Raw genomic sequence first — 12,085 nt, forward strand, 5'->3', positions numbered from 1 at the left:
ATGACAATGAAAACACGACGACCCCAAACCTATGGGATGCAGCAAAAGCAGTTCTAAGAGGGAAGTTTATAGCAGTATAATCCTACCGCAAGAAACAGGAAAAACCTCAAATAAACAACCTAACCTTACACCTAAAGCAATTAGAGAAAGAAGAACAAAACAACCCCAAAGATAGCAGAAGGAAAGAAATCATAAAGATCAGATGAGAAATAAATGAAAAATAAATGAAGGAAACAATAGCAAAGAGCAATAAAACTAAAAGCTGGTTCTTTCAGAAAATAAACAAAATTGATAAACCATTAGCCAGAATCATCAAGAAAAAAAGGGAGAAGACTCAAATCAATAGAATTAGAAATGAGAAAGGAGAAGTAAAAAGTGACACTGCAGATATACAAAGGATCATGAGATATTACGACAAGCAACTATATGCCAATAAAATGGACAACCTGGAATAAATGTACACGTTCTTAGAAAAGCACAACCTTCCGAGACCGAACCAGGAAGAAATAGAAAATATAAACAGACCAATCACAAGCACTGAAATTGAGGCTGTGATTAAAAATCTTCCAACAAACAAAAGCCCAGGACAGATGGCTTCACAGGCGAATTCTAACGAACATTTAGAGAAGAGCTAACACCTATCCTTCTCAAACTCCTCCAAAACACAGCAGAGGGAGGAACACTCCCAAACTCATTCTACGAGGCCACCATCACCCTGATACCAAAACCAGACAAAGATGTCACAAAGAAAGAAAACTACAGGCCAATATCACTGATGAACATAGATACAAAAATCCTCAACAAAATACTAGCAAACAGAATCCAACAGCACATTAAAATGATCATACACCATGATCAAGTGGGGTTTATCTCAGGAATGCAAGGATTCTTCAATATACGCAAATCAATCAATGTGATACACTATATTAACAAACTGACAGAGAAAAACCATAGGATCATCTCAATAGACACAGAAAAAGCTTTTGAAAAAATTCAACACCCATTTATGATAAAAACCCTCCAGAAAGTAGGCATAGAGGGAACTTACCTCAACATAATAAAGGCCATATATGACAAACCCACAGCCAACATCATTCTCAAAGGTGAAAAACTGAAACCATTTCCACTAAGATCAGGAACAAGACAAGGTTGCCCATTCTCACCACTATTATTCAACATAGTTTTGGAATTTTTAGCCACAGCAATCAGAGAAGAAAAAGAAATAAAAGGAATCCAAATCGGAAAAGAAGAAGTAAAGCTGTCACTGTTGGCAGATGAATGATACTATACACAGAGAATTCTAAAGATGTTACCAGAAAACTACTGGAGCTAATCAATGAATTTGGTAAAGTAGCAGGATACAAAATTAATGCACAGAAATCTCTTGCATTCCTATATACTAATGATGAAAAATCTGAAAGAGAAATTAAGGAAACACTCCCATTTACCATTGCAACAAAAAGAATAAAAGACCTAGGAATAAACCTACCTAAGGAGACAAAAGCCCTGTATGCAGAAAACTATAAGACACTGATGAAAGAAAGTAAAGATGATACAATCAGATGGAGAGATATACCATGTTATTGGATTGGAAGAATCAACATTGTGAAAATGACTATACTACCCAAAGCAATGTACAGATTCAATGCAATCCCTATCAAACTACCAATGGCATTTTTTCACAGAACTAGAACAAAAAAATTTCACAATTTGTATGGAAACACAAAAGACCCCGAATAGCCAAAGCAATCTTGAGAAAGAAAAACGGAGCTGGAGGAATCAGGCTCCCGGACTTCAGACTATACTACAAAGCTACAGTAATCAAGACAGTATGGTACTGGCACAAAAACAGAAATATACATCAATGGAATAGGATAGAAAGCCCAGAGATAAACCCACGCACATATGGTCACCTAATCTTTGAGAAAGGAGGCAAGAATACGCGATGGAGAAAAGACAGCCTCTTCAATAAGTGGTGCTGGGAAAACTGGACAGCTACACTTAAAAGAATGACATTAGAACACTCCCTAACACCATACACAAAAATAAACTCAAAATGGATTAAAGACCTAAATGTAAGCCCAGACACTATCAAACTGTTAGAGGAAAAGATAGGTAGAACACTCTAGGACATAAATCACAGTAAGATCCTTTTTGACCCACGTCCTAGAGAAATGGAAATAAAAACAAAAATAAACAAATGGGACCTAATGAAACTTACAAGCTTTTGCACAGCAAAGGAAACCATAAACAAGACAAAAAGACAACCCTCAGAATGGGAGAAAATATTTGCAAACGAAGCAACTGACAAAGGATTAATCTCCAAAATTTACAAGCAGCTCATGCAGCTCAATATCAAAAAAACAAACAACCCAAGCCAAAAATGGGCACAAGACCTAAATAGACATTTCTCCAAAGAAGATATACAGATTGCCAACAAACAAATGAAAGAATGCTCAACATCATTAATCATTAGAGAAATGGAAATCAAAACTCCAATGAGGTATCACCTCACACCAGTCAGAATGGCCATCATCAAAAAATCTACAAACAATAAATGCTGGAGAGGGTGTGGAGAAAAGGGAACCCTCTTGCACTGTTGGTGGGAATGTAGATTGATATAGCCACTATGGAGAACAGTATGGAGGTTCCTTAAAAAACTAAAAATAGAACTACCATATGACCCAGCAATCCCTCTACTGGGAATATACCCTGAGAAAACCATAATTCAGAAAGAGTCATGTACGAAAATATTCATTGCAGCTCTATTTACAATAGCCAGGACATGGAAGCAACCTAGGTGTCCATCGACAGATGAATGGATAAAGAAGATGTGGCACATATATACAGTGGAATATTACTCAGCCATAAAAAGAAATGAAATTGAGTTATTTGTAGTGAGGTGGATGGACCTAGAGTGTGTCATACAGAGTGAAGTAAGTCAGAAAGAGGAAAACAAAAACCATATGCTAACACATATATACGGAATCTTAATTTAAAAAAAAAAATGGTTCTGAAGAACCTAGGGGCAGGACAGGAATAAAGACACAGACACAGAGAACGGACTTGAGGACCCGGGGAGGGGGAAGGGTAAGCTAGGACGAAGTGAGAGAGTGACATGGACTTATATATACCACCAAATGTAAAATAGATAGCTAGTGGGAAGCAGCTGCATAGCACAGGGAGATCAGCTCGGTGCTTTGTGACCACCTAGAGGCGTGGGATAGGGAGGGTGGGAGGGAGATGCAAGAGGGAGGAGATATGGGGATATATGTATATGTAGAGCTGATTCACTTTGTTATAAAGCAGAATCTAACACACCATTGTAAAGCAATTATATTACAATAAAGATGTTTAAAAACTGTATTACAAATCAACAGTAATAAAGACAGTATGGTTTTGATGCAAGAATAGACAAATTGGATAGCATAGAGAGCTCAAAAATATACCATATACATATAGACACTTGATTTGAAATAAAGGTGACATTGTAGAGCAATGGGAAATTACAGTCTTCAGTGAATGGTGCTGGGTCGACTGGATATCCATATAGAGAAGAAAAAAATTGAAATATAAGTCCTATCATCTAACGTGGACTGCAGATCTAAATCTACAACAAAGCAAATAAAGCTTTTAGAAGATAATGTAAGAGGATATCTTCATAATGCTCAGGTTGCCAAAGACTTCTTACTGCACCAAAAAACACTTAACATCATGGAAAGGATTATTAAATTGGTTTACATTAAAAATAATTTCTGTTCATTAAGAGATCCCATCTTTAAGAGAATGAAAAGGCAAACCACAGAGTAGGGGAAAATAGTTACAACATTTATAACTGTCATAGCATTTATAACCAGAATACGTGAAGCACTTTTATAGATCAATAAGGAAAATAAAGACAAATTTTTTAAATGAGCAAAAGACTAGAATACTTCACAGAAGAGGCTATCCAAATAGACAACAAACATATGAAAAGTGGCTTGACCTCATTCGTTATTAGGGAACAGAAAATTAAAACTACAATAAGGTAACACTACATTCACAAAGTGGCTAAAATTTAAAAGATCAACAACACTAACGATTGGTGAACATATGGAACAGCAGGGCTCTTATTCCCTGCTGTTGACATGTGAACGGATACATACACTTTGGAAAATGATCAGGCATTAACTACAAACAATGGGCATACGTATACCCTCTGTGCAAGGTACTATATGGCTCCTATATACATATCTAATGGAAATGCACATACGATATGAGTCAAAAGGCAGGTACTAGAATTTCATAACAGCATTATTTTGTAATAGCTTCAAATGGGAAAATGCAATAACCAACATCAGTAGAGTGAATAAATAAATTATGGTATATTACTACAATAGAATACTAGATATATAGCAGTAAAAATGAACAGACTATAGCTACATGCTAAATATATATTACAAAAATCATGCTGAGTAAAAGGAAACCAATACAAAAGAAAATATATTGCACATTTGTATATACATATGGATATAATGTATATTATTGTACATTAAACATAGGTAAAACTTAGCTGCACCCTTTGATTAGGGGTAGAGGGTAATCTTGGAAAGGAGGAAGGGAATAGCGGTTGAGATGGGACATGAAGAGGGCTTCCAAGAAGGTATGTTACCCGTTGGCATGGACATGGGTGTCCACTTTGACCTTACTCATTGAGCTAGTGTTTGGTGCATTTCACTGTATATACGTTATGCTACACACACACACACACACACACACACAATTAAAAAGAAAAAGGCTGATAAAATTGGCCAAAGATTACATAGATAGGATTCAAGTGCTCATATAATTCCCATATTACTGAGTCACTTCCTTTTAGCTTGCAAATAATAGAAAATTTCACACACAGGACCTTTCCATTAAAATAATATTTCCTCTTATTATATTCACTAGCTACACAAAGAGCATATGCAAAATGGTTACTATTATTTAAAACAAGAAACTGTGCTTACACTATATTGTTTCTTCATATCATTAGTACATTTCATGATTCTGTTGACATATCTTTAAAAGGGATTATAGTATGAATAATACTGTTTCAAAGGCTTCATTTCTAAAAGAAGTCTTTCTTATTTTTGAATCCAAAAGTAATTAGATGTAAGACAAGCACAAATTGGACCCAAAGGAATCAAGTTGTATTTCTACTAATGATTTTGTTTAAACACATAACACGCCATATTCCAATAACTCAAATTTTTTATAATGGCCACTTGAGAGCCTTATTTGGGGCTATGTATGATTTCTGATGGTCTTGCTTACAAGTGGATTTTTCTAAGAATTTCCTTTATTATCTAAACCTCTGGAATGGAAGGAGGGAACCTGGCACAGTGGATCCAAATTGGGTGGACATTTCCGTGATTCCACAAGCATCATCCTCTGAGGAATGCCCTTTGGAAAAGCACAGATTTCCACCCAACTGTTTATCCAGGCAAACTTCTGATAGTGTTCTCCAAGGTCCAATCTTAATTATGTAAGACAAATATTAACTAAATATTTTGACTTACATAAAACTAGTTTCAAAGAATAGTTTTTATTTCCATAGTCTCCTTCACAACTTATAATGGTGGTGGGTGTTAGGCTGCCCACATTGCATCTTTTCTCCTCCAAAGTTTTAATATAACATTAAATATAAGAGGAATATAAAGGTATGGGTATACAACTATAGTTACCCTATACATAACAGGGTAAGATTAAACTTTGACCCCACCCTGCCCTACCTTTCTTCCATCTTGTAACTTGATGTTACATAGTTACTAAAGTTAACACCCTGCTTACTGTAGTCTGAATATAACCTCATTCCTTCACAAATGTGTACAGCTTTCCATGCCTAAAATGCTCTCCCATTTTATCTCTCTCCACTTAAATCTACACATTGTTCTGGAACCAGAGTGTCAATTTAGGAACACTTCTTCCCCGCTCCTGATGATTCCCAACTAAAAGGAAACTCAGTTCCTTTACTCAGAGCCTCTCTCCACCCCTTTACTCCATCCCCAAGGAGGTAAACATTTGATTTGTAAATATAGGAAGAATAATTGAAGCTATATGGCTCAGTTCCATTCTCCTTCTAGGGAGCTCCCCGACCCATTCAGTGCAACCAGCTATGACATGAATCTTAAGGATTCGTTATTAGAAAAGCCCAAATTAGCTAAGACTTAAAAACACGTCCCTCAATCTGTTGTCTATTAGAAAAGAAGGTGATACTTTGACCTTCATCTTCACTATTTCTCAACTTGTACATAACCTAAGAAGAAGGCCTCTTCAGATACCCCTATGTACATGAATTTCTCTCTCTTCCATAAGAACCTTACTGACTACCCTGGGCATTGGTGATATTTGTCCTTATTAAAATAATACTTATCTGTTTCAGTCAATATTACCTTTTGTTAAGTATGTGTGAATGTCTCTGTGTTCCTAGCTATCATCAGCTAGACTGTAAATTCTTTCTGAATAGGAAACATGTTTTCTACTTATTTGTATTCTACACAGGATATAAGGCATTCAATCGTATATGTTGATTGTTTGAAAAAACATGCAATATTTTTCTCCTGGAGACTATATGCAGTACAACTGATCACAGCATTGTAGAGTCAACATCTTTTTTATTTAATAGGGATGAGTAATCACGTATCCTTAATAATGACAAAATGACATGTGGATTATTCCCCTCTAAACGTATCTTTATAAAATGTATTGCATGCTTTCCAGCCTTAGTAAATGTCATATGCCAAACTGTATTTATCTTTCTTCATTGGCACAGTGTTACTAACATGATCAGCTATGTTGTTAGAGATAGTATAGGATAGAGAGTACTATTCAGTTGATCAAAATAAAGAAAACTTACCCAACGTGGCCTAAGGAAACAACACTGAGGGAGACAAGTTTGGAGCTACAAAAACAGTCCCTATCATGAAATTCCAAAGAGCCAAGAGAGAACAAACAAGAAGTAGCTACCAGCAGCTAAGGGATTCAGAACTAGAAATCAGGAGTAAGAGTGGGTCTAGTAGACTGGCTTAGAACTAGTTGGACAGGGTAAGAGAGCACTGGAGCTTCTCATTTAGCGTGATATTCATTTCCTACCTCTGGAAATGTGCATGTGTATTAAAGAACTTAAAGGGCGCTTAGCATCTATTCCAGTTTGCAACATTAGAAAGTTTTATCCGGTGTCGTTTCTTTTCTGGTAAGACTGAACTGACCTAGAATGATGTGAATGGGGTGAAACCAAAAGTGATAATTAATGTGGAAAAAGAATCTGCAGGGCTTACAGTTACTGAGTATGTAAAGATGAAGGAGAAGAGTCAAAATTACACCCAAATACCAGTCTAACAGTTGAACATTTCAAGAAAGAAATGATGAATTTTGTTCTAAACAGCCTGAATGATGGGAAAAAATGAAAGAAGACTTCTGAATTTCATGATAAGGACGTCCTTGCATCTCCTGTCAGTTACTGAATGCTACCTTAAAAATAAGCACTGTTTTAAGATAAATAGTAAAATTCCTTTCCTTTGTCTTGGTAGACACCTGAGTGTGTTATAACTTAATAGCTGGATGGCTTTTTATCACCCTCCTTTTACTGAGCCTACCCTCTATTTCATTATGTCTCCATATTCATTTAACATGTGATTCTTATAAATTTTAACAGCTGAAAAACAAACAGCTGGCTGAACTCTCTACTTCAGTGTTTTGGATACTTTGCTTCTTGGTAAGTGATCAGTATTTTGATACTGCTATAGTAATAACAGGAAATGATCTGTTAAAATCTGGATCTCCAGCTATAGATGAATGCCAGGGTACAGAGGAGAGCTGGTCTCAGAATAAAGTCTATAAAAACAGTTGGGGGAGTTATTTCTAGGACCACAGGGAGAGAATCGTAATTTCCTCTCAACACCGGAAAAGCAAATACATAGTGGAAAAACATCTTATGGTCACCATTGAACTGCATCAGTGGAAAGCTTACGGCCACAAATGCAGTAATTAAAACAACTGAGATGGTAAATACTAGAGCTTCAATTATACATGATGTGAAACACCATTTCCTGAAATACCAATTCACTCAGAAAAAGATTTCATAAGCAGATAGAATACCTTTAAGTTGGTGTAATTGTAATTTTGCTTATGTTGGCAAAATAGTAAATTGATTCTTTTAACCAGAAAGGACAAGAGAAGACAAATAATGGTGGCAGGATTAGCCATAGAAAAAAGGGAGGGTACTTTCACATAAAACTGAAATATAGACTGGTTAGTATTACTAAAAAATAATTTCAACTTTTCATACAAAATTGCCATGGGTTATAGACATTTTCTTAGATTTATAGTGCGGGGGAGTTGTAATTAATTAGCCTTAAGATATGTCCTGTTAATAGAATAAATCATTATCATGGATAATTAATAAACTAATCCCTGAGGCTTTTTCCTTTGTCGTCTTCCTCTCTCTAACGCTTTCTAGACACCATTGCACAGAATCAGGCCCAACTAAATGGCAGATCATGAAGCACAGAGAGCTTCCTTGTAGATGGCTGGTAAACAGCCTTGTACAGCAAACACTTCCAAACACCATACTCTAGGGAGTCATAGTAGAAGTGGGGAAAGTCAAAACAATGTGGGCAAAAGAAGATTACTTGGTTTAAAAGCTCGACAATGCAAAAGTGTCTCCAAATAACCACAACTACAAAGTATTATTTTCCCTAATGCTTTAACATATTTTGTAACTTTTATCATTTTTAAAAGGTAATTGAACCAAGAATTCAATTAAAAATGACATATAATAAGCCAACATTTTATTAAGAATTTTAAGTAAAATTTTCTAAAACACTAGAAACATATCAAATATTTGTATTTGAGTTATAAAATTTTATCCTCATAAAAATTTATACTGCAGTGTATTAATCTGTACTAAACTAGTAGTCATAATGGCTAAAAGAACAGAAGGCATGGTGTCTAAAATTACTTTTCAAGATTGGTCTGTGTTTTAATTGTTGGAACCTTTCAAACGAGAGCAAATGTACAAAACATCACTGGACTCCTAACATACAAATCATCTGTTTCAAATTAATTGTTGTTATTCATGTAAAAACAATGATAGTTTGGATTCGAGAATAGGCTTAAAAAGTGAATAACTAGCTGATATTACAAATAGTCTTTCTTTCTAAAATTCCACCTCCTCCACAATGCCTTCTTTTAGCTTCACCTCTAACTCCTGAATAGGAAGTAACTGTCTCTTTTCCATCCACCAGCTAGAGATCTTACCAGTTTAATTTCTGATCTGGTTATCGGAGACCTATTATTTCCCCTAGTAGACTAGAAGCAACTGGAAAGCAAAGTCTGCATCAGATTCACTTTGGTTTCCTTATTATGTCTAATTCAACATTCAATATCTATTAGTCTTTTTAGAGTTGGGTATTTATTAGCCTTCAATGAACTGCTGTATTTTAAAATTCCACAGTTTTATAGAGAGTTCCTTGTGATAGTATTTCCTCAAGTAATAAGCTGATTTTTAAAGTGTCTAATACTTCAATTACGTGTATAATTTAAATATTTAAATCTTATAACTGCAGTTTGATCAATACTCAAAAAGTATACTGATTACGGATGAATCCGTGAATTTGCTGTCATTGTTTTATTAACTGTTAAAATGGCTTTTCAATGTTAGTTTCTTATTCTCAGATCCTATACAGTAAGAAATATAACTATGTCAAATCTAGCCTCTTTGGGTGATTCCTATGTGAAACAGGTAGAATAAGCTATTTTAAAATCAGCTTTATTAAGGTATGATTGACATGCAATAAACTGCACATATGTATGGTTTGATAAATTTTGGCATATGTATATAGCTGTGAAGCCAGTACCAGTCAGGATAGTGAACATTTCTGTCGTCCCCCCAAATAATTCATGCCTTCTTGCTTCTGTCTGCTCCCCATCCTATGCAACCACTAATACGCTTTCTATCACTTGATGAGTTTGTACTTTCTAGAATTTTTTTAAAAAATTAGAATCATACACTATATACTCTTTTTTGTGGTTTCTTTCTTTCAGCATAATTATTTTGTAAATGTATCCATGTTTTTGCATGCATTAATTAACTGTTCATTTATTTTTATCGCTGAGTAGTATCCTATTATATGGATTTACCACAATTTGTTTATATCTTCTCCTATTGATCAACATTTGCATTGTTTCCAATTTTTAGGTACTACAAATAAAGCTGCTATGAACATTCATGTGCAAGTCTTTGTACGGATGTACGCTTTCTCTTGCGTAAATACCCATACACAGGTATATGTTTAACTTTTTAAGAAATTACCAAAGTGTTTTCCAAAGTGGTATACACTAATTACATCCTCATCAGCAGTTTGACATGAGGTCCATTTCCTCCATATCTTTGCTAACACATGCAATTGTCTTTTTTTTTTTTAACATCTTTATTGGTGTATAATTGTTTTACAATGTTGTGTTAGTTTCTGCTGTATAACAAAGTGAATCAGCTATACGTGATATCCCCATTTCTCCTCCCTCTTGCATCTCCCTCCCACCCTGCCTATCCCACGGCTCTAGGCGGTCGCAAAGCACCAAGCTGATCTCCCTGTGCCATGTGGCTGCTTCCCACTAGCTATCTATTTTACATTTGGTATTATATATATGTCCATGCCACTCTCTCACTTCGTCCCAGTTTACCCTTCCCCCTCCTCGTTGTCATTTTAACCACAGTCATTCTAGTGGCTGTGAAATGGTATCTCATTATGATTTTAATTTGCATTTCACTAACATCCAATGAAGCTGAGCATCTTTTCATATGCTTATTTGCCAATCATATGTCTTCTTTGATGAAATGATTGTTTAAATCTTTTGCTCACTTTAATGGGATTGTTTGTCTTCTTCCTGTTAAGTGATAAGAAGAGTTCTTTATATATTCTAGATACACATCTTTTGTTGGCTATATAATTTGCTCTTTCAAAAGAGAAATGAAACTGCTTCAGAAAATTATGTGTTGTTAATGTAATACATGGTCTATCAGAACTTCAGATAATCCTTAAAATAAGGGGAAGCATTACCTCTGTAATCCTGGGCTACCAAGTTTTCCCATGCCTAATGAGGTGCTCAGCTGGCTTATGAAAAAACAGGGAAAGGGAGTAGAACTAGAAAACATACTGATTTTCCCAACATTCTTCTTAATTCTTCCTAATTTTAGGAGTTTTTCACAAACTATTAATAGTAGGAAATAACAGACTGGATCAGGTAAATGATAATTAGTCCTCCTCCTTTTTTCTTTTAAGCAAATTTTTAAAAAGCAGTTAGCAAGTAGTAACATTATTACTAATAAAACTTCCTGTACTTTTTATTAGATTTCTCTGCCTCTTAGACTAAGACCCTGTTGTTTACATGAATGTTTTCCTTATCAGACTAACGCAGAACGTCAATACAGTGCCGAGTATATATTGCCCTTCTTATTTTCTTGATTCTCTCCTTTTCTTTTAATTCCTATCCATCTGTTTTTCTTCTACCCTTCCCAGCATCTGACATCTATGCTTGGGAGTAATTCACTGATCTCAAATGAGTTTTGGTTACAGACTTTTTGGTGATCATACAGCCACTTACCATGCTTCTTACTTTAAAGACAACAGAATGAAAATGACAAACTCTTTGTGGAACTCATAGAAAAAAGAGCTGAGATTCTGCTGAGTGAAAAAAATGAAACCTTCATTTTTTATAGCATCCATGTAAATTAGTACTCTGCCAGAATAAATCAAACACATAATTATTTCCTAAACTTTGTTAATTTAAGACTTCAGTCTACCCAGTAATGCAAGAACCTCTGAGGAATCTTTCCCAAACAAGAGCCAATGTGGGGTGGGAATTCCCTGGCAGTCCAATGGTTAGGACTCCATGCTCTCACTGCCAAGGGCCCGGGTTCGATCCCTGGTCGGAGAAGTAAGATCCCACAAGCCATGTGGCACAACCACAAAAAGAAAAAAAAAAGAGCCAATATGGAGAAGTTCTGTCTCCCCCAAAGTAAAGATATGGGGTAGCGAGCGGGTGGTGCTGGGGGAGATAT

General features: G+C 35.4%; 1 protein-coding gene across 1 annotated transcript in view; it reads right to left on the minus strand.

Annotated features, from left to right (window-relative positions):
- Positions 1–12,085, minus strand: part of ANAPC10 (anaphase promoting complex subunit 10) — a 104,760-nt gene that overhangs the window by 17,764 nt on the left and 74,911 nt on the right. The window lies entirely within an intron of this gene.

The sequence above is a fragment of the Balaenoptera ricei genome, chromosome 5, assembly GCF_028023285.1.
Source record: "Balaenoptera ricei isolate mBalRic1 chromosome 5, mBalRic1.hap2, whole genome shotgun sequence".
NCBI classification, from domain to species: Eukaryota; Metazoa; Chordata; class Mammalia; order Artiodactyla; family Balaenopteridae; genus Balaenoptera; species Balaenoptera ricei.